Source organism: Astyanax mexicanus, unplaced genomic scaffold (assembly GCF_023375975.1).
Source record: "Astyanax mexicanus isolate ESR-SI-001 unplaced genomic scaffold, AstMex3_surface scaffold_41, whole genome shotgun sequence".
Lineage (NCBI taxonomy): Eukaryota > Metazoa > Chordata > Actinopteri > Characiformes > Acestrorhamphidae > Astyanax > Astyanax mexicanus.
Genome location: NW_026040051.1, coordinates 1,242,991 through 1,257,500, shown reverse-complemented (window position 1 = coordinate 1,257,500; position 14,510 = coordinate 1,242,991). Strand labels below are relative to the sequence as shown.

The window sequence follows — 14,510 nt, the reverse complement described above, 5'->3', positions numbered from 1 at the left end:
TGGGAGACCACCTGGGAATATCAGGTGCAGTAAGCTTTTCCCCTCTTGCTTCCATTACCATGGTCTTGTTATACATTACTAGTTTGTTTTCTGAAACCCAACATAGATGAAGTTGCATAAGTAGTCTTGATGAGAGCTCTGCAATGGCTTACGGTCACACTACCCTGAGAACGCCCGATCTCGTCTGATCTCGGAAGCTAAGCAGGGTTTGGCATGGTTAGTACTTGGATGGGAGACCACCTGGGAATACCAGGTGCTGTAAGCTTTTCCCCTCTTGCTTCCATTACCATGGTCTTGTTATACATTACTAGTTTGTTATCTGAAACCCAACATAGATGAAGTTGCATAAGTAGTCTTGATGAGAGCTCTGCAATGGCTTACGGTCACACTACCCTGAGAACGCCCGATCTCGTCTGATCTCGGAAGCTAAGCAGGGTTTGGCCTGGTTAGTACTTGGATGGGAGACCACCTGGGAATATCAGGTGCAGTAAGCTTTTCCCCTCTTGCTTCCATTACCATGGTCTTGTTATACATTACTAGTTTGTTATCTGCAACCCAACATAGATGAAGTTGCATAAGTAGTCTTGATGAGAGCTCTGCAATGGCTTACGGTCACACTACCCTGAGAACGCCCGATCTCGTCTGATCTCGGAAGCTAAGCAGGGTTTGGCCTGGTTAGTACTTGGATGGGAGACCACCTGGGAATACCAGGTGCGGTAAGCTTTTCCCCTCTTGCTTCCATTACCATGGTCTTGTTATACATTACTAGTTTGTTATCTGGAACCCAACATAGATGAAGTTGCATAAGTAGTCTTGATGAGAGCTCTGCAATGGCTTACGGTCACACTACCCTGAGAACGCCCGATCTCGTCTGATCTCGGAAGCTAAGCAGGGTTTGGCCTGGTTAGTACTTGGATGGGAGACCACCTGGGAGTACCAGGTGCTGTAAGCTTTTCCCCTCTTGCTTCCATTACCATGGTCTTGTTATACATTACTAGTTTGTTATCTGAAACCCAACATAGATGAAGTTGCATAAGTAGTCTTGATGAGAGCTCTGCAACGGCTTACGGTCACACTACCCTGAGAACGCCCGATCTCGTCTGATCTCGGAAGCTAAGCAGGGTTTGGCCTGGTTAGTACTTGGATGGGAGACCACCTGGGAATACCAGGTGCTGTAAGCTTTTCCCCTCTTGCTTCCATTACCATGGTCTTGTTATACATTACTAGTTTGTTTTCTGAAACCCAACATAGATGAAGTTGCATAAGTAGTCTTGATGAGAGCTCTGCAATGGCTTACGGTCACACTACCCTGAGGACGCCCGATCTCGTCTGATCTCGGAAGCTAAGCAGGGTTTGGCCTGGTTAGTACTTGGATGGGAGACCACCTGGGAATACCAGGTGCTGTAAGCTTTTCCCCTCTTGCTTCCATTACCATGGTCTTGTTATACATTACTAGTTTGTTGTCTGAAACCCAACATAGATGAAGTTGCATAAGTAGTCTTGATGAGAGCTCTGCAATTGTTTACGGTCACGCTACCCTGAGAACGCCTGATCTCGTCTGATCTCGGAAGCTAAGCAGGGTTTGGCCTGGTTAGTACTTGGATGGGAGACCTCCTGGGAATACCAGGTGCTGTAAGCTTTTCCCCTCTTGCTTCCATTACCATGGTCTTGTTATACATTACTAGTTTGTTATCTGAAACCCAACATAGATGAAGTTGCATAAGTAGTCTTGATGAGAGCTCTGCAATGGCTTACGGTCACACTACCCTGAGAACGCCCGATCTCGTCTGATCTCAGAAGCTAAGCAGGGTTTGGCCTGGTTAGTACTTGGATGGGCGACCACCTGGGAATACCAGGTGCTGTAAGCTTTTCCCCTCTTGCTTCCATTACCATGGTCTTGTTATACATTACTGGTTTGTTATCTGAAACCCAACATAGATGAAGTTGCATAAGTAGTCTTGATGAGAGCTCTGCAATGGCTTACGGTCACACTACCCTGAGAACGCCCGATCTCGTCTGATCTCGGAAGCTAAGCAGGGTTTGGCCTGGTTAGTAATTGGATGGGAGACCACCTGGGAATACCAGGTGCTGTAAGCTTTTCCCCTCTTGCTTCCATTACCATGGTCTTGTTATACATTACTAGTTTGTTATCTGAAACCCAACATAGATGAAGTTGCATAAGTAGTCTTGATGAGAGTTCTGCAATGGCTTACGGTCACACTACCCTGAGAACGCCCGATCTCGTCTGATCTCGGAAGCTAAGCAGGGTTTGGCCTGGTTAGTACTTGGATGGGAGACCACCTGGGAATACCAGGTGCTGTGAGCTTTTCCCCTCTTGCTTCCATTACCATGGTCTTGTCATACATTACTAGTTTGTTATCTGAAACCCAACATAGATGAAGTTGCATAAGTAGTCTTGATGAGAGCTCTGCAATGGCTTACGGTCACACTACCCTGAGAATGCCCGATCTCGTCTGATCTCGGAAGCTAAGCAGGGTTTGGCCTGGTTAGTACTTGGATGGGAGACCACCTGGGAATACCAGGTGCTGTAAGCTTTTCCCCTCTTGCTTCCATTACCATGGTCTTGTTATACTTTACTAGTTTGTTATCTGAAACCCAACATAGATGAAGTTGCATAAGTAGTCTTGATGAGAGCTCTGCAATGGCTTACGGTCACACTACCCTGAGAACGCCCGATCTCGTCTGATCTCGGAAGCTAAGCAGGGTTTGGCCTGGTTAGTACTTGGATGGGAGACCACCTGGGAATACCAGGTGCTGTAAGCTTTTCCCCTCTTGCTTCCATTACCATGGTCTTGTTATACATTACTAGTTTGTTATCTGAAACCCAACATAGATGAAGTTGCATAAGTAGTCTTGATGAGAGCTCTGCAATGGCTTACGGTCACACTACCCTGAGAACGCCCGATCTCGTCTGATCTCGGAAGCTAAGCAGGGTTTGGCCTGGTTAGTACTTGGATGGGAGACCACCTGGGAATACCAGGTGCTGTGAGCTTTTCCCCTCTTGCTTCCATTACCATGGTCTTGTTATACATTACTAGTTTGTTATCTGAAACCCAACATAGATGAAGTTGCATAAGTAGTCTTGATGAGAGCTCTGCAATTGTTTACGGTCACGCTACCCTGAGAACGCCTCATCTCGTCTGATCTCGGAAGCTAAGCAGGGTTTGGCCTGGTTAGTACTTGGATGGGAGACCACCTGGGAATACCAGGTGCTGTAAGCTTTTCCCCTCTTGCTTCCATTACCATGGTCTTGTTATACATTACTAGTTTGTTATCTGAAACCCAACATAGATGAAGTTGCATAAGTAGTCTTGATGAGAGCTCTGCAATGGCTTACGGTCACACTACCCTGAGAACGCCCGATCTCGTCTGATCTCGGAAGCTAAGCAGGGTTTGGCCTGGTTAGTACTTGGATGGGAGACCACCTGGGAATACCAGGTGCTGTAAGCTTTTCCCCTCTTGCTTCCATTACCATGGTCTTGTTATACATTACTAGTTTGTTATCTGAAACCCAACATAGATGAAGTTGCATAAGTAGTCTTGATGAGAGCTCTGCAATGGCTTACGGTCACGCTACCCTGAGAACGCCCGATCTCGTCTGATCTCGGAAGCTAAGCAGGGTTTGGCCTGGTTAGTAAATGGATGGGAGACCACCTGGGAATACCAGGTGCTGTAAGCTTTTCCCCTCTTGCTTCCATTACCATGGTCTTGTTATACATTACTAGTTTGTTATCTGAAACCCAACATAGAAGAAGTTGCATAAGTAGTCTTGATGAGAGCTCTGCAATGGCTTACGGTCACACTACCCTGAGAACGCCCGATCTCGTCTGATCTCGGAAGCTAAGCAGGGTTTGGCCTGGTTAGTACTTGGATGGGAGACCACCTGGGAATACCAGGTGCTGTGAGCTTTTCCCCTCTTGCTTCCATTACCATGGTCTTGTTATACATTACTAGTTTGTTATCTGAAACCCAACATAGATGAAGTTGCATAAGTAGTCTTGATGAGAGCTCTGCAATGGCTTACGGTCACACTACCCTGAGAACGCCCGATCTCGTCTGATCTCGGAAGCTAAGCAGGGTTTGGCCTGGTTAGTACTTGGATGGGAGACCACCTGGGAATACCAGGTGCTGTAAGCTTTTCCCCTCTTGCTTCCATTACCATGGTCTTGTTATACATTACTAGTTTGTTATCTGAAACCCAACATAGATGAAGTTGCATAAGTAGTCTTGATGAGAGCTCTGCAATGGCTTACGGTCACACTACCCTGAGAACGTCCGATCTCGTCTGATCTCGGAAGCTAAGCAGGGTTTGGCCTGGTTAGTACTTGGATGGGAGACCACCTGGGAATACCAGGTGCTGTAAGCTTTTCCCCTCTTGCTTCCATTACCATGGTCTTGTTATACATTACTAGTTTGTTATCTGAAACCCAACATAGATGAAGTTGCATAAGTAGTCTTGATGAGAGCTCTGCAATGGCTTACGGTCACACTACCCTGAGAACGCCCGATCTCGTCTGATCTCGGAAGCTAAGCAGGGTTTGGCCTGGTTAGTACTTGGATGGGAGACCACCTGGGAATACCAGGTGCTGTAAGCTTTTCCCCTCTTGCTTCCATTACCATGGTCTTGATATACATTACTAGTTTGTTATCTGAAACCAAACATAGATGAAGTTGCATAAGTAGTCTTGATGAGAGCTCTGCAATGGCTTACGGTCACACTACCCTGAGAACGCCCGATCTCGTCTGATCTCGGAAGCTAAGCAGGGTTTGGCCTGGTTAGTACTTGGATGGGAGACCACCTGGGAATACCAGGTGCTGTAAGCTTTTCCCCTCTTGCTTCCATTACCATGGTCTTGTTATACATTACTAGTTTGTTATCTGAAACCCAACATAGATGAAGTTGCATAAGTAGTCTTGATGAGAGCTCTGCAATGGCTTACGGTCACACTACCCTGAGAACGCCCGATCTCGTCTGATCTCGGAAGCTAAGCAGGGTTTGGCCTGGTTAGTACTTGGATGGGAGACCACCTGGGAATACCAGGTGCTGTAAGCTTTTCCCCTCTTGCTTCCATTACCATGGTCTTGTTATACATTACTAGTTTGTTATCTGAAACCCAACATAGATGAAGTTGCATAAGTAGTCTTGATGAGAGCTCTGCAATGGCTTACGGTCACACTACCCTGAGAACGCCCGATCTCGTCTGATCTCGGAAGCTAAGCAGGGTTTGGCCTGGTTAGTACTTGGATGGGAGACCACCTGGGAATACCAGGTGCTGTAAGCTTTTCCCCTCTTGCTTCCATTACCATGGTCTTGTTATACATTACTAGTTTGTTATCTGAAACCCAACATAGATGAAGTTGCATAAGTAGTCTTGATGAGAGCTCTGCAATGGCTTACGGTCACACTACCCTGAGAACGACCGATCTCGTCTGATCTCGGAAGCTAAGCAGGGTTTGGCCTGGTTAGTACTTGGATGGGAGACCACCTGGGAATACCAGGTGCTGTAAGCTTTTCCCCTCTTGCTTCCATTACCATGGTCTTGTTATACATTACTAGTTTGTTATCTGAAACCCAACATAGATGAAGTTGCATAAGTAGTCTTGATGAGAGCTCTGCAATGGCTTACGGTCACACTACCCTGAGAACGCCCGATCTCGTCTGATCTCGGAAGCTAAGCAGGGTTTGGCCTGGTTAGTACTTGGATGGGAGACCACCTGGGAATACCAGGTGCTGTAAGCTTTTCCCCTCTTGCTTCCATTACCATGGTCTTGTTATACATTACTAGTTTGTTATCTGAAACCCAACATAGATGAAGTTGCATAAGTAGTCTTGATGAGAGCTCTGCAATGGCTTACGGTCACGCTACCCTGAGAACGCCCGATCTCGTCTGATCTCGGAAGCTAAGCAGGGTTTGGCCTGGTTAGTACTTGGATGGGAGACCACCTGGGAATACCAGGTGCTGTAAGCTTTTCCCCTCTTGCTTCCATTACCATGGTCTTGTTATACATTACTAGTTTGTTATCTGAAACCCAACATAGATGAAGTTGCATAAGTAGTCTTGATGAGAGCTCTGCAATGGCTTACGGTCACACTACCCTGAGAACGCCCGATCTCGTCTGATCTCGGAAGCTAAGCAGGGTTTGGCCTGGTTAGTGCTTGGATGGGAGACCACCTGGGAATACCAGGTGCTGTAAGCTTTTCCCCTCTTGCTTCCATTACCATGGTCTTGTTATACATTACTAGTTTGTTATCTGAAACCCAACATAGATGAAGTTGCATAAGTAGTCTTGATGAGAGCTCTGCAATGGCTTACGGTCACACTACCCTGAGAACGCCCGATCTCGTCTGATCTCGGAAGCTAAGCAGGGTTTGGCCTGGTTAGTACTTGGATGGGAGACCACCTGGGAATACCAGGTGCTGTAAGCTTTTCCCCTCTTGCTTCCATTACCATGGTCTTGTTATACATTACTAGTTTGTTATCTGAAACCCAACATAGATGAAGTTGCATATGTAGTCTTGATGAGAGCTCTGCAATGGCTTACGGTCACACTACCCTGAGAACGCCCGATCTCGTCTGATCTCGGAAGCTAAGCAGGGTTTGGCCTGGTTAGTACTTGGATGGGAGACCACCTGGGAATACCAGGTGCTGTAAGCTTTTCCCCTCTTGCTTCCATTACCATGGTCTTGTTATACATTACTAGTTTGTTATCTGAAACCCAACATAGATGAAGTTGCATAAGTAGTCTTGATGAGAGCTCTGCAATGGCTTACGGTCACACTACCCTGAGAACGCCCGATCTCGTCTGATCTCGGAAGCTAAGCAGGGTTTGGCCTGGTTAGTACTTGGATGGGAGACCACCTGGGAATACCAGGTGCTGTAAGCTTTTCCCCTCTTGCTTCCATTACCATGGTCTTGTTATACATTACTAGTTTGTTATCTGAAACCCAACATAGATGAAGATGCATAAGTAGTCTTGATGAGAGCTCTGCAATGGCTTACGGTCACACTACCCTGAGAACGCCCGATCTCGTCTGATCTCGGAAGCTAAGCAGGGTTTGGCCTGGTTAGTACTTGGATGAGAGACCACCTGGGAATACCAGGTGCTGTAAGCTTTTCCCCTCTTGCTTCCATTACCATGGTCTTGTTATACATTACTAGTTTGTTATCTGAAACCCAACATAGATGAAGTTGCATAAGTAGTCTTGATGAGAGCTCTGCAATGGCTTACGGTCACACTACCCTGAGAACGCCCGATCTCGTCTGATCTCGGAAGCTAAGCAGGGTTTGGCCTGGTTAGTACTTGGATGGGAGACCACCTGGGAATACCAGGTGCTGTAAGCTTTTCCCCTCTTGCTTCCATTACCATGGTCTTGTTATACATTACTAGTTTGTTATCTGAAACCCAACATAGATGAAGTTGCATAAGTAGTCTTGATGAGAGCTCTGCAATGGCTTACGGTCACACTACCCTGAGAACGCCCGATCTCGTCTGATCTCGGAAGCTAAGCAGGGTTTGGCCTGGTTAGTACTTGGATGGGAGACCACCTGGGAATACCAGGTGCTGTAAGCTTTTCCCCTCTTGCTTCCATTACCATGGTCTTGTTATACATTACTAGTTTGTTATCTGAAACCCAACATAGAAGAAGTTGCATAAGTAGTCTTGATGAGAGCTCTGCAATGGCTTACGGTCACGCTACCCTGAGAACGCCCGATCTCGTCTGATCTCGGAAGCTAAGCAGGGTTTGGCCTGGTTAGTACTTGGATGGGAGACCACCTGGGAATACCAGGTGCTGTAAGCTTTTCCCCTCTTGCTTCCATTACCATGGTCTTGTTATACATTACTAGTTTGTTATCTGAAACCCAACATAGATGAAGTTGCATAAGTAGTCTTGATGAGAGCTCTGCAATGGCTTACGGTCACACTACCCTGAGAACGCCCGATCTCGTCTGATCTCGGAAACTAAGCAGGGTTTGGCCTGGTTAGTACTTGGATGGGAGACCACCTGGGAATACCAGGTGCTGTAAGCTTTTCCCCTCTTGCTTCCATTACCATGGTCTTGTTATACATTACTAGTTTGTTATCTGAAACCCAACATAGATGAAGTTGCATAAGTAGTCTTGATGAGAGCTCTGCAATGGCTTACGGTCACACTACCCTGAGAACGCCCGATCTCGTCTGATCTCGGAAGCTAAGCAGGGTTTGGCCTGGTTAGTACTTGGATGGGAGACCACCTGGGAATACCAGGTGCTGTAAGCTTTTCCCCTCTTGCTTCCATTACCATGGTCTTGTTATACATTACTAGTTTGTTATCTGAAACCCAACATAGATGAAGTTGCATAAGTAGTCTTGATGAGAGCTCTGCAATGGCTTACGGTCACACTACCCTGAGAACGCCCGATCTCGTCCGATCTCGGAAGCTAAGCAGGGTTTGGCCTGGTTAGTACTTGGATGGGAGACCACCTGGGAATACCAGGTGCTGTAAGCTTTTCCCCTCTTGCTTCCATTACCATGGTCTTGTTATACATTACTAGTTTGTTATCTGAAACCCAACATAGATGAAGTTGCATAAGTAGTCTTGATGAGAGCTCTGCAATGGCTTACGGTCACACTACCCTGAGAACGCCCGATCTCGTCTGATCTCGGAAGCTAAGCAGGGTTTGGCCTGGTTAGTACTTGGATGGGAGACCACCTGGGAATACCAGGTGCTGTAAGCTTTTCCCCTCTTGCTTCCATTACCATGGTCTTGTTATACATTACTAGTTTGTTATCTGAAACCCAACATAGATGAAGTTGCATAAGTAGTCTTGATGAGAGCTCTGCAATGGCTTACGGTCACACTACCCTGAGAACGCCCGATCTCGTCTGATCTCGGAAGCTAAGCAGGGTTTGGCCTGGTTAGTACTTGGATGGGAGACCACCTGGGAATACCAGGTGCTGTAAGCTTTTCCCCTCTTGCTTCCATTACCATGGTCTTGTTATACATTACTAGTTTGTTATCTGAAACCCAACATAGATGAAGTTGCATAAGTAGTCTTGATGAGAGCTCTGCAATGGCTTACGGTCACACTACCCTGAGAACGCCCGATCTCGTCTGATCTCGGAAGCTAAGCAGGGTTTGGCCTGGTTAGTACTTGGATGGGAGACCACCTGGGAATACCAGGTGCTGTAAGCTTTTCCCCTCTTGCTTCCATTACCATGGTCTTGTTATACATTACTAGTTTGTTATCTGAAACCCAACATAGATGAAGTTGCATAAGTAGTCTTGATGAGAGCGCTGCAATGGCTTACGGTCACACTACCCTGAGAACGCCCGATCTCGTCTGATCTCGGAAGCTAAGCAGGGTTTGGCCTGGTTAGTACTTGGATAGGAGACCACCTGGGAATACCAGGTGCTGTAAGCTTTTCCCCTCTTGCTTCCATTACCATGGTCTTGTTATACATTACTAGTTTGTTATCTGAAACCCAACATAGATGAAGTTGCATAAGTAGTCTTGATGAGAGTTCTGCAATGGCTTACGGTCACGCTACCCTGAGAACGCCCGATCTCGTCTGATCTCGGAAGCTAAGCAGGGTTTGGCCTGGTTAGTAAATGGATGGGAGACCACCTGGGAATACCAGGTGCTGTAAGCTTTTCCCCTCTTGCTTCCATTACCATGGTCTTGTTATACATTACTAGTTTGTTATCTGAAACCCAACATAGAAGAAGTTGCATAAGTAGTCTTGATGAGAGCTCTGCAATGGCTTACGGTCACACTACCCTGAGAACGCCCGATCTCGTCTGATCTCGGAAGCTAAGCAGGGTTTGGCCTGGTTAGTACTTGGATGGGAGACCACCTGGGAATACCAGGTGCTGTGAGCTTTTCCCCTCTTGCTTCCATTACCATGGTCTTGTTATACATTACTAGTTTGTTATCTGAAACCCAACATAGATGAAGTTGCATAAGTAGTCTTGATGAGAGCTCTGCAATGGCTTACGGTCACGCTACCCTGAGAACGCCCGATCTCGTCTGATCTCGGAAGCTAAGCAGGGTTTGGCCTGGTTAGTACTTGGATGGGAGACCACCTGGGAATACCAGGTGCTGTAAGCTTTTCCCCTCTTGCTTCCATTACCATGGTCTTGTTATACATTACTAGTTTGTTATCTGAAACCCAACATAGATGAAGTTGCATAAGTAGTCTTGATGAGAGCTCTGCAATGGCTTACGGTCACACTACCCTGAGAACGTCCGATCTCGTCTGATCTCGGAAGCTAAGCAGGGTTTGGCCTGGTTAGTACTTGGATGGGAGACCACCTGGGAATACCAGGTGCTGTAAGCTTTTCCCCTCTTGCTTCCATTACCATGGTCTTGTTATACATTACTAGTTTGTTATCTGAAACCCAACATAGATGAAGTTGCATAAGTAGTCTTGATGAGAGCTCTGCAATGGCTTACGGTCACACTACCCTGAGAACGCCCGATCTCGTCTGATCTCGGAAGCTAAGCAGGGTTTGGCCTGGTTAGTACTTGGATGGGAGACCACCTGGGAATACCAGGTGCTGTAAGCTTTTCCCCTCTTGCTTCCATTACCATGGTCTTGATATACATTACTAGTTTGTTATCTGAAACCCAACATAGATGAAGTTGCATAAGTAGTCTTGATGAGAGCTCTGCAATGGCTTACGGTCACACTACCCTGAGAACGCCCGATCTCGTCTGATCTCGGAAGCTAAGCAGGGTTTGGCCTGGTTAGTACTTGGATGGGAGACCACCTGGGAATACCAGGTGCTGTAAGCTTTTCCCCTCTTGCTTCCATTACCATGGTCTTGTTATACATTACTAGTTTGTTATCTGAAACCCAACATAGATGAAGTTGCATAAGTAGTCTTGATGAGAGCTCTGCAATGGCTTACGGTCACACTACCCTGAGAACGACCGATCTCGTCTGATCTCGGAAGCTAAGCAGGGTTTGGCCTGGTTAGTACTTGGATGGGAGACCACCTGGGAATACCAGGTGCTGTAAGCTTTTCCCCTCTTGCTTCCATTACCATGGTCTTGTTATACATTACTAGTTTGTTATCTGAAACCCAACATAGATGAAGTTGCATAAGTAGTCTTGATGAGAGCTCTGCAATGGCTTACGGTCACACTACCCTGAGAACGCCCGATCTCGTCTGATCTCGGAAGCTAAGCAGGGTTTGGCCTGGTTAGTACTTGGATGGGAGACCACCTGGGAATACCAGGTGCTGTAAGCTTTTCCCCTCTTGCTTCCATTACCATGGTCTTGTTATACATTACTAGTTTGTTATCTGAAACCCAACATAGATGAAGTTGCATAAGTAGTCTTGATGAGAGCTCTGCAATGGCTTACGGTCACGCTACCCTGAGAACGCCCGATCTCGTCTGATCTCGGAAGCTAAGCAGGGTTTGGCCTGGTTAGTACTTGGATGGGAGACCACCTGGGAATACCAGGTGCTGTAAGCTTTTCCCCTCTTGCTTCCATTACCATGGTCTTGTTATACATTACTAGTTTGTTATCTGAAACCCAACATAGATGAAGTTGCATAAGTAGTCTTGATGAGAGCTCTGCAATGGCTTACGGTCACACTACCCTGAGAACGCCCGATCTCGTCTGATCTCGGAAGCTAAGCAGGGTTTGGCCTGGTTAGTACTTGGATGGGAGACCACCTGGGAATACCAGGTGCTGTAAGCTTTTCCCCTCTTGCTTCCATTACCATGGTCTTGTTATACATTACTAGTTTGTTATCTGAAACCCAACATAGATGAAGTTGCATAAGTAGTCTTGATGAGAGCTCTGCAATGGCTTACGGTCACACTACCCTGAGAACGCCCGATCTCGTCTGATCTCGGAAGCTAAGCAGGGTTTGGCCTGGTTAGTACTTGGATGGGAGACCACCTGGGAATACCAGGTGCTGTAAGCTTTTCCCCTCTTGCTTCCATTACCATGGTCTTGTTATACATTACTAGTTTGTTATCTGAAACCCAACATAGATGAAGTTGCATAAGTAGTCTTGATGAGAGCTCTGCAATGGCTTACGGTCACACTACCCTGAGAACGCCCGATCTCGTCTGATCTCGGAAGCTAAGCAGGGTTTGGCCTGGTTAGTACTTGGATGGGAGACCACCTGGGAATACCAGGTGCTGTAAGCTTTTCCCCTCTTGCTTCCATTACCATGGTCTTGTTATACATTACTAGTTTGTTATCTGAAACCCAACATAGATGAAGTTGCATAAGTAGTCTTGATGAGAGCTCTGCAATGGCTTACGGTCACACTACCCTGAGAACGTCCGATCTCGTCTGATCTCGGAAGCTAAGCAGGGTTTGGCCTGGTTAGTACTTGGATGGGAGACCACCTGGGAATACCAGGTGCTGTAAGCTTTTCCCCTCTTGCTTCCATTACCATGGTCTTGTTATACATTACTAGTTTGTTATCTGAAACCCAACATAGATGAAGTTGCATAAGTAGTCTTGATGAGAGCTCTGCAATGGCTTACGGTCACACTACCCTGAGAACGCCCGATCTCGTCTGATCTCGGAAGCTAAGCAGGGTTTGGCCTGGTTAGTACTTGGATGGGAGACCACCTGGGAATACCAGGTGCTGTAAGCTTTTCCCCTCTTGCTTCCATTACCATGGTCTTGATATACATTACTAGTTTGTTATCTGAAACCCAACATAGATGAAGTTGCATAAGTAGTCTTGATGAGAGCTCTGCAATGGCTTACGGTCACACTACCCTGAGAACGCCCGATCTCGTCTGATCTCGGAAGCTAAGCAGGGTTTGGCCTGGTTAGTACTTGGATGGGAGACCACCTGGGAATACCAGGTGCTGTAAGCTTTTCCCCTCTTGCTTCCATTACCATGGTCTTGTTATACATTACTAGTTTGTTATCTGAAACCCAACATAGATGAAGTTGCATAAGTAGTCTTGATGAGAGCTCTGCAATGGCTTACGGTCACACTACCCTGAGAACGCCCGATCTCGTCTGATCTCGGAAGCTAAGCAGGGTTTGGCCTGGTTAGTACTTGGATGGGAGACCACCTGGGAATACCAGGTGCTGTAAGCTTTTCCCCTCTTGCTTCCATTACCATGGTCTTGTTATACATTACTAGTTTGTTATCTGAAACCCAACATAGATGAAGTTGCATAAGTAGTCTTGATGAGAGCTCTGCAATGGCTTACGGTCACACTACCCTGAGAACGACCGATCTCGTCTGATCTCGGAAGCTAAGCAGGGTTTGGCCTGGTTAGTACTTGGATGGGAGACCACCTGGGAATACCAGGTGCTGTAAGCTTTTCCCCTCTTGCTTCCATTACCATGGTCTTGTTATACATTACTAGTTTGTTATCTGAAACCCAACATAGATGAAGTTGCATAAGTAGTCTTGATGAGAGCTCTGCAATGGCTTACGGTCACACTACCCTGAGAACGCCCGATCTCGTCCGATCTCGGAAGCTAAGCAGGGTTTGGCCTGGTTAGTACTTGGATGGGAGACCACCTGGGAATACCAGGTGCTGTAAGCTTTTCCCCTCTTGCTTCCATTACCATGGTCTTGTTATACATTACTAGTTTGTTATCTGAAACCCAACATAGATGAAGTTGCATAAGTAGTCTTGATGAGAGCTCTGCAATGGCTTACGGTCACGCTACCCTGAGAACGCCCGATCTCGTCTGATCTCGGAAGCTAAGCAGGGTTTGGCCTGGTTAGTACTTGGATGGGAGACCACCTGGGAATACCAGGTGCTGTAAGCTTTTCCCCTCTTGCTTCCATTACCATGGTCTTGTTATACATTACTAGTTTGTTATCTGAAACCCAACATAGATGAAGTTGCATAAGTAGTCTTGATGAGAGCTCTGCAATGGCTTACGGTCACACTACCCTGAGAACGCCCGATCTCGTCTGATCTCGGAAGCTAAGCAGGGTTTGGCCTGGTTAGTACTTGGATGGGAGACCACCTGGGAATACCAGGTGCTGTAAGCTTTTCCCCTCTTGCTTCCATTACCATGGTCTTGTTATACATTACTAGTTTGTTATCTGAAACCCAACATAGATGAAGTTGCATAAGTAGTCTTGATGAGAGCTCTGCAATGGCTTACGGTCACACTACCCTGAGAACGCCCGATCTCGTCTGATCTCGGAAGCTAAGCAGGGTTTGGCCTGGTTAGTACTTGGATGGGAGACCACCTGGGAATACCAGGTGCTGTAAGCTTTTCCCCTCTTGCTTCCATTACCATGGTCTTGTTATACATTACTAGTTTGTTATCTGAAACCCAACATAGATGAAGTTGCATAAGTAGTCTTGATGAGAGCTCTGCAATGGCTTACGGTCACACTACCCTGAGAACGCCCGATCTCGTCTGATCTCGGAAGCTAAGCAGGGTTTGGCCTGGTTAGTACTTGGATGGGAGACCACCTGGGAATACCAGGTGCTGTAAGCTTTTCCCCTCTTGCTTCCATTACCATGGTCTTGTTATACATTACTAGT

The 14,510-nt window shown here is 46.7% G+C and overlaps 63 non-coding genes and 1 pseudogene across 63 annotated transcripts in view; all 64 read left to right on the top strand.

Moving 5' to 3' along the window:
- The window catches only part of LOC125795209 (5S ribosomal RNA), a 119-nt gene extending 83 nt beyond the window's left edge, over nt 1-36 (top strand). The window contains exon 1 of the ribosomal RNA XR_007434220.1: nt 1-36. This exon is cut by the window's left edge and continues 83 nt beyond it. This is a non-coding gene — a ribosomal RNA (5S ribosomal RNA).
- Nucleotides 37-146: 110 nt separating this feature from the next.
- On the top strand, nt 147-265 carry LOC125795174 (5S ribosomal RNA). Its single transcript, XR_007434185.1, has one exon. It is a non-coding gene; the product is annotated as a 5S ribosomal RNA (ribosomal RNA).
- A 110-nt stretch (nt 266-375) lies between these two features.
- On the top strand, nt 376-494 carry LOC125795208 (5S ribosomal RNA). Its single transcript, XR_007434219.1, has one exon. It is a non-coding gene; the product is annotated as a 5S ribosomal RNA (ribosomal RNA).
- Nucleotides 495-604: 110 nt separating this feature from the next.
- On the top strand, nt 605-723 carry LOC125795117 (5S ribosomal RNA). Its single transcript, XR_007434128.1, has one exon. It is a non-coding gene; the product is annotated as a 5S ribosomal RNA (ribosomal RNA).
- Nucleotides 724-833: 110 nt separating this feature from the next.
- Nucleotides 834-952, top strand: LOC125795012 (5S ribosomal RNA). Its single transcript, XR_007434024.1, has one exon. It is a non-coding gene; the product is annotated as a 5S ribosomal RNA (ribosomal RNA).
- A 110-nt stretch (nt 953-1,062) lies between these two features.
- On the top strand, nt 1,063-1,181 carry LOC125794947 (5S ribosomal RNA). The gene has a single exon (XR_007433959.1). It is a non-coding gene; the product is annotated as a 5S ribosomal RNA (ribosomal RNA).
- A 110-nt stretch (nt 1,182-1,291) lies between these two features.
- On the top strand, nt 1,292-1,410 carry LOC125795049 (5S ribosomal RNA). Its single transcript, XR_007434060.1, has one exon. It is a non-coding gene; the product is annotated as a 5S ribosomal RNA (ribosomal RNA).
- A 110-nt stretch (nt 1,411-1,520) lies between these two features.
- On the top strand, nt 1,521-1,639 carry LOC125794561 (5S ribosomal RNA). The gene has a single exon (XR_007433664.1). It is a non-coding gene; the product is annotated as a 5S ribosomal RNA (ribosomal RNA).
- Nucleotides 1,640-1,749: 110 nt separating this feature from the next.
- On the top strand, nt 1,750-1,868 carry LOC125795176 (5S ribosomal RNA). The gene has a single exon (XR_007434187.1). It is a non-coding gene; the product is annotated as a 5S ribosomal RNA (ribosomal RNA).
- Nucleotides 1,869-1,978: 110 nt separating this feature from the next.
- Nucleotides 1,979-2,097, top strand: LOC125795180 (5S ribosomal RNA). Its single transcript, XR_007434191.1, has one exon. It is a non-coding gene; the product is annotated as a 5S ribosomal RNA (ribosomal RNA).
- A 110-nt stretch (nt 2,098-2,207) lies between these two features.
- LOC125795034 (5S ribosomal RNA) lies at nt 2,208-2,326 on the top strand. Its single transcript, XR_007434046.1, has one exon. It is a non-coding gene; the product is annotated as a 5S ribosomal RNA (ribosomal RNA).
- A 110-nt stretch (nt 2,327-2,436) lies between these two features.
- LOC125795041 (5S ribosomal RNA) lies at nt 2,437-2,555 on the top strand. The gene has a single exon (XR_007434053.1). It is a non-coding gene; the product is annotated as a 5S ribosomal RNA (ribosomal RNA).
- Nucleotides 2,556-2,665: 110 nt separating this feature from the next.
- On the top strand, nt 2,666-2,784 carry LOC125794946 (5S ribosomal RNA). Its single transcript, XR_007433958.1, has one exon. It is a non-coding gene; the product is annotated as a 5S ribosomal RNA (ribosomal RNA).
- A 110-nt stretch (nt 2,785-2,894) lies between these two features.
- Nucleotides 2,895-3,013, top strand: LOC125795033 (5S ribosomal RNA). Its single transcript, XR_007434045.1, has one exon. It is a non-coding gene; the product is annotated as a 5S ribosomal RNA (ribosomal RNA).
- Nucleotides 3,014-3,123: 110 nt separating this feature from the next.
- LOC125794657 (5S ribosomal RNA) lies at nt 3,124-3,242 on the top strand (annotated as a pseudogene).
- Nucleotides 3,243-3,352: 110 nt separating this feature from the next.
- Nucleotides 3,353-3,471, top strand: LOC125794945 (5S ribosomal RNA). Its single transcript, XR_007433957.1, has one exon. It is a non-coding gene; the product is annotated as a 5S ribosomal RNA (ribosomal RNA).
- A 110-nt stretch (nt 3,472-3,581) lies between these two features.
- On the top strand, nt 3,582-3,700 carry LOC125794628 (5S ribosomal RNA). Its single transcript, XR_007433734.1, has one exon. It is a non-coding gene; the product is annotated as a 5S ribosomal RNA (ribosomal RNA).
- Nucleotides 3,701-3,810: 110 nt separating this feature from the next.
- Nucleotides 3,811-3,929, top strand: LOC125795032 (5S ribosomal RNA). Its single transcript, XR_007434044.1, has one exon. It is a non-coding gene; the product is annotated as a 5S ribosomal RNA (ribosomal RNA).
- Nucleotides 3,930-4,039: 110 nt separating this feature from the next.
- Nucleotides 4,040-4,158, top strand: LOC125794944 (5S ribosomal RNA). Its single transcript, XR_007433956.1, has one exon. It is a non-coding gene; the product is annotated as a 5S ribosomal RNA (ribosomal RNA).
- A 110-nt stretch (nt 4,159-4,268) lies between these two features.
- LOC125795102 (5S ribosomal RNA) lies at nt 4,269-4,387 on the top strand. The gene has a single exon (XR_007434113.1). It is a non-coding gene; the product is annotated as a 5S ribosomal RNA (ribosomal RNA).
- Nucleotides 4,388-4,497: 110 nt separating this feature from the next.
- LOC125794943 (5S ribosomal RNA) lies at nt 4,498-4,616 on the top strand. The gene has a single exon (XR_007433955.1). It is a non-coding gene; the product is annotated as a 5S ribosomal RNA (ribosomal RNA).
- Nucleotides 4,617-4,726: 110 nt separating this feature from the next.
- On the top strand, nt 4,727-4,845 carry LOC125794941 (5S ribosomal RNA). Its single transcript, XR_007433953.1, has one exon. It is a non-coding gene; the product is annotated as a 5S ribosomal RNA (ribosomal RNA).
- A 110-nt stretch (nt 4,846-4,955) lies between these two features.
- Nucleotides 4,956-5,074, top strand: LOC125794940 (5S ribosomal RNA). The gene has a single exon (XR_007433952.1). It is a non-coding gene; the product is annotated as a 5S ribosomal RNA (ribosomal RNA).
- A 110-nt stretch (nt 5,075-5,184) lies between these two features.
- On the top strand, nt 5,185-5,303 carry LOC125794939 (5S ribosomal RNA). Its single transcript, XR_007433951.1, has one exon. It is a non-coding gene; the product is annotated as a 5S ribosomal RNA (ribosomal RNA).
- Nucleotides 5,304-5,413: 110 nt separating this feature from the next.
- Nucleotides 5,414-5,532, top strand: LOC125795136 (5S ribosomal RNA). Its single transcript, XR_007434147.1, has one exon. It is a non-coding gene; the product is annotated as a 5S ribosomal RNA (ribosomal RNA).
- A 110-nt stretch (nt 5,533-5,642) lies between these two features.
- On the top strand, nt 5,643-5,761 carry LOC125794938 (5S ribosomal RNA). The gene has a single exon (XR_007433950.1). It is a non-coding gene; the product is annotated as a 5S ribosomal RNA (ribosomal RNA).
- A 110-nt stretch (nt 5,762-5,871) lies between these two features.
- On the top strand, nt 5,872-5,990 carry LOC125795063 (5S ribosomal RNA). The gene has a single exon (XR_007434074.1). It is a non-coding gene; the product is annotated as a 5S ribosomal RNA (ribosomal RNA).
- Nucleotides 5,991-6,100: 110 nt separating this feature from the next.
- On the top strand, nt 6,101-6,219 carry LOC125795163 (5S ribosomal RNA). The gene has a single exon (XR_007434174.1). It is a non-coding gene; the product is annotated as a 5S ribosomal RNA (ribosomal RNA).
- Nucleotides 6,220-6,329: 110 nt separating this feature from the next.
- Nucleotides 6,330-6,448, top strand: LOC125794937 (5S ribosomal RNA). The gene has a single exon (XR_007433949.1). It is a non-coding gene; the product is annotated as a 5S ribosomal RNA (ribosomal RNA).
- A 110-nt stretch (nt 6,449-6,558) lies between these two features.
- On the top strand, nt 6,559-6,677 carry LOC125794935 (5S ribosomal RNA). Its single transcript, XR_007433947.1, has one exon. It is a non-coding gene; the product is annotated as a 5S ribosomal RNA (ribosomal RNA).
- Nucleotides 6,678-6,787: 110 nt separating this feature from the next.
- LOC125794934 (5S ribosomal RNA) lies at nt 6,788-6,906 on the top strand. Its single transcript, XR_007433946.1, has one exon. It is a non-coding gene; the product is annotated as a 5S ribosomal RNA (ribosomal RNA).
- Nucleotides 6,907-7,016: 110 nt separating this feature from the next.
- Nucleotides 7,017-7,135, top strand: LOC125795188 (5S ribosomal RNA). The gene has a single exon (XR_007434199.1). It is a non-coding gene; the product is annotated as a 5S ribosomal RNA (ribosomal RNA).
- A 110-nt stretch (nt 7,136-7,245) lies between these two features.
- LOC125794933 (5S ribosomal RNA) lies at nt 7,246-7,364 on the top strand. Its single transcript, XR_007433945.1, has one exon. It is a non-coding gene; the product is annotated as a 5S ribosomal RNA (ribosomal RNA).
- A 110-nt stretch (nt 7,365-7,474) lies between these two features.
- Nucleotides 7,475-7,593, top strand: LOC125794932 (5S ribosomal RNA). The gene has a single exon (XR_007433944.1). It is a non-coding gene; the product is annotated as a 5S ribosomal RNA (ribosomal RNA).
- Nucleotides 7,594-7,703: 110 nt separating this feature from the next.
- Nucleotides 7,704-7,822, top strand: LOC125795062 (5S ribosomal RNA). The gene has a single exon (XR_007434073.1). It is a non-coding gene; the product is annotated as a 5S ribosomal RNA (ribosomal RNA).
- A 110-nt stretch (nt 7,823-7,932) lies between these two features.
- Nucleotides 7,933-8,051, top strand: LOC125795157 (5S ribosomal RNA). The gene has a single exon (XR_007434168.1). It is a non-coding gene; the product is annotated as a 5S ribosomal RNA (ribosomal RNA).
- A 110-nt stretch (nt 8,052-8,161) lies between these two features.
- LOC125794931 (5S ribosomal RNA) lies at nt 8,162-8,280 on the top strand. The gene has a single exon (XR_007433943.1). It is a non-coding gene; the product is annotated as a 5S ribosomal RNA (ribosomal RNA).
- Nucleotides 8,281-8,390: 110 nt separating this feature from the next.
- On the top strand, nt 8,391-8,509 carry LOC125795054 (5S ribosomal RNA). The gene has a single exon (XR_007434065.1). It is a non-coding gene; the product is annotated as a 5S ribosomal RNA (ribosomal RNA).
- A 110-nt stretch (nt 8,510-8,619) lies between these two features.
- On the top strand, nt 8,620-8,738 carry LOC125794930 (5S ribosomal RNA). Its single transcript, XR_007433942.1, has one exon. It is a non-coding gene; the product is annotated as a 5S ribosomal RNA (ribosomal RNA).
- Nucleotides 8,739-8,848: 110 nt separating this feature from the next.
- On the top strand, nt 8,849-8,967 carry LOC125794929 (5S ribosomal RNA). Its single transcript, XR_007433941.1, has one exon. It is a non-coding gene; the product is annotated as a 5S ribosomal RNA (ribosomal RNA).
- A 110-nt stretch (nt 8,968-9,077) lies between these two features.
- Nucleotides 9,078-9,196, top strand: LOC125794928 (5S ribosomal RNA). Its single transcript, XR_007433940.1, has one exon. It is a non-coding gene; the product is annotated as a 5S ribosomal RNA (ribosomal RNA).
- Nucleotides 9,197-9,306: 110 nt separating this feature from the next.
- On the top strand, nt 9,307-9,425 carry LOC125795130 (5S ribosomal RNA). Its single transcript, XR_007434141.1, has one exon. It is a non-coding gene; the product is annotated as a 5S ribosomal RNA (ribosomal RNA).
- Nucleotides 9,426-9,535: 110 nt separating this feature from the next.
- LOC125794627 (5S ribosomal RNA) lies at nt 9,536-9,654 on the top strand. Its single transcript, XR_007433733.1, has one exon. It is a non-coding gene; the product is annotated as a 5S ribosomal RNA (ribosomal RNA).
- A 110-nt stretch (nt 9,655-9,764) lies between these two features.
- LOC125795031 (5S ribosomal RNA) lies at nt 9,765-9,883 on the top strand. Its single transcript, XR_007434043.1, has one exon. It is a non-coding gene; the product is annotated as a 5S ribosomal RNA (ribosomal RNA).
- Nucleotides 9,884-9,993: 110 nt separating this feature from the next.
- Nucleotides 9,994-10,112, top strand: LOC125795061 (5S ribosomal RNA). The gene has a single exon (XR_007434072.1). It is a non-coding gene; the product is annotated as a 5S ribosomal RNA (ribosomal RNA).
- A 110-nt stretch (nt 10,113-10,222) lies between these two features.
- LOC125795101 (5S ribosomal RNA) lies at nt 10,223-10,341 on the top strand. Its single transcript, XR_007434112.1, has one exon. It is a non-coding gene; the product is annotated as a 5S ribosomal RNA (ribosomal RNA).
- A 110-nt stretch (nt 10,342-10,451) lies between these two features.
- LOC125794927 (5S ribosomal RNA) lies at nt 10,452-10,570 on the top strand. The gene has a single exon (XR_007433939.1). It is a non-coding gene; the product is annotated as a 5S ribosomal RNA (ribosomal RNA).
- A 110-nt stretch (nt 10,571-10,680) lies between these two features.
- LOC125794926 (5S ribosomal RNA) lies at nt 10,681-10,799 on the top strand. The gene has a single exon (XR_007433938.1). It is a non-coding gene; the product is annotated as a 5S ribosomal RNA (ribosomal RNA).
- A 110-nt stretch (nt 10,800-10,909) lies between these two features.
- LOC125795135 (5S ribosomal RNA) lies at nt 10,910-11,028 on the top strand. Its single transcript, XR_007434146.1, has one exon. It is a non-coding gene; the product is annotated as a 5S ribosomal RNA (ribosomal RNA).
- A 110-nt stretch (nt 11,029-11,138) lies between these two features.
- LOC125794924 (5S ribosomal RNA) lies at nt 11,139-11,257 on the top strand. Its single transcript, XR_007433936.1, has one exon. It is a non-coding gene; the product is annotated as a 5S ribosomal RNA (ribosomal RNA).
- Nucleotides 11,258-11,367: 110 nt separating this feature from the next.
- Nucleotides 11,368-11,486, top strand: LOC125795059 (5S ribosomal RNA). Its single transcript, XR_007434070.1, has one exon. It is a non-coding gene; the product is annotated as a 5S ribosomal RNA (ribosomal RNA).
- A 110-nt stretch (nt 11,487-11,596) lies between these two features.
- LOC125794923 (5S ribosomal RNA) lies at nt 11,597-11,715 on the top strand. Its single transcript, XR_007433935.1, has one exon. It is a non-coding gene; the product is annotated as a 5S ribosomal RNA (ribosomal RNA).
- A 110-nt stretch (nt 11,716-11,825) lies between these two features.
- On the top strand, nt 11,826-11,944 carry LOC125794922 (5S ribosomal RNA). The gene has a single exon (XR_007433934.1). It is a non-coding gene; the product is annotated as a 5S ribosomal RNA (ribosomal RNA).
- A 110-nt stretch (nt 11,945-12,054) lies between these two features.
- Nucleotides 12,055-12,173, top strand: LOC125794921 (5S ribosomal RNA). The gene has a single exon (XR_007433933.1). It is a non-coding gene; the product is annotated as a 5S ribosomal RNA (ribosomal RNA).
- A 110-nt stretch (nt 12,174-12,283) lies between these two features.
- On the top strand, nt 12,284-12,402 carry LOC125795100 (5S ribosomal RNA). Its single transcript, XR_007434111.1, has one exon. It is a non-coding gene; the product is annotated as a 5S ribosomal RNA (ribosomal RNA).
- A 110-nt stretch (nt 12,403-12,512) lies between these two features.
- On the top strand, nt 12,513-12,631 carry LOC125794920 (5S ribosomal RNA). The gene has a single exon (XR_007433932.1). It is a non-coding gene; the product is annotated as a 5S ribosomal RNA (ribosomal RNA).
- A 110-nt stretch (nt 12,632-12,741) lies between these two features.
- LOC125794919 (5S ribosomal RNA) lies at nt 12,742-12,860 on the top strand. The gene has a single exon (XR_007433931.1). It is a non-coding gene; the product is annotated as a 5S ribosomal RNA (ribosomal RNA).
- Nucleotides 12,861-12,970: 110 nt separating this feature from the next.
- Nucleotides 12,971-13,089, top strand: LOC125794918 (5S ribosomal RNA). The gene has a single exon (XR_007433930.1). It is a non-coding gene; the product is annotated as a 5S ribosomal RNA (ribosomal RNA).
- Nucleotides 13,090-13,199: 110 nt separating this feature from the next.
- Nucleotides 13,200-13,318, top strand: LOC125795134 (5S ribosomal RNA). The gene has a single exon (XR_007434145.1). It is a non-coding gene; the product is annotated as a 5S ribosomal RNA (ribosomal RNA).
- Nucleotides 13,319-13,428: 110 nt separating this feature from the next.
- On the top strand, nt 13,429-13,547 carry LOC125794942 (5S ribosomal RNA). Its single transcript, XR_007433954.1, has one exon. It is a non-coding gene; the product is annotated as a 5S ribosomal RNA (ribosomal RNA).
- Nucleotides 13,548-13,657: 110 nt separating this feature from the next.
- Nucleotides 13,658-13,776, top strand: LOC125795058 (5S ribosomal RNA). Its single transcript, XR_007434069.1, has one exon. It is a non-coding gene; the product is annotated as a 5S ribosomal RNA (ribosomal RNA).
- Nucleotides 13,777-13,886: 110 nt separating this feature from the next.
- On the top strand, nt 13,887-14,005 carry LOC125794917 (5S ribosomal RNA). Its single transcript, XR_007433929.1, has one exon. It is a non-coding gene; the product is annotated as a 5S ribosomal RNA (ribosomal RNA).
- Nucleotides 14,006-14,115: 110 nt separating this feature from the next.
- On the top strand, nt 14,116-14,234 carry LOC125794916 (5S ribosomal RNA). Its single transcript, XR_007433928.1, has one exon. It is a non-coding gene; the product is annotated as a 5S ribosomal RNA (ribosomal RNA).
- A 110-nt stretch (nt 14,235-14,344) lies between these two features.
- LOC125794915 (5S ribosomal RNA) lies at nt 14,345-14,463 on the top strand. Its single transcript, XR_007433927.1, has one exon. It is a non-coding gene; the product is annotated as a 5S ribosomal RNA (ribosomal RNA).
- The last annotated feature ends 47 nt before the right edge of the window (nt 14,464-14,510 follow it).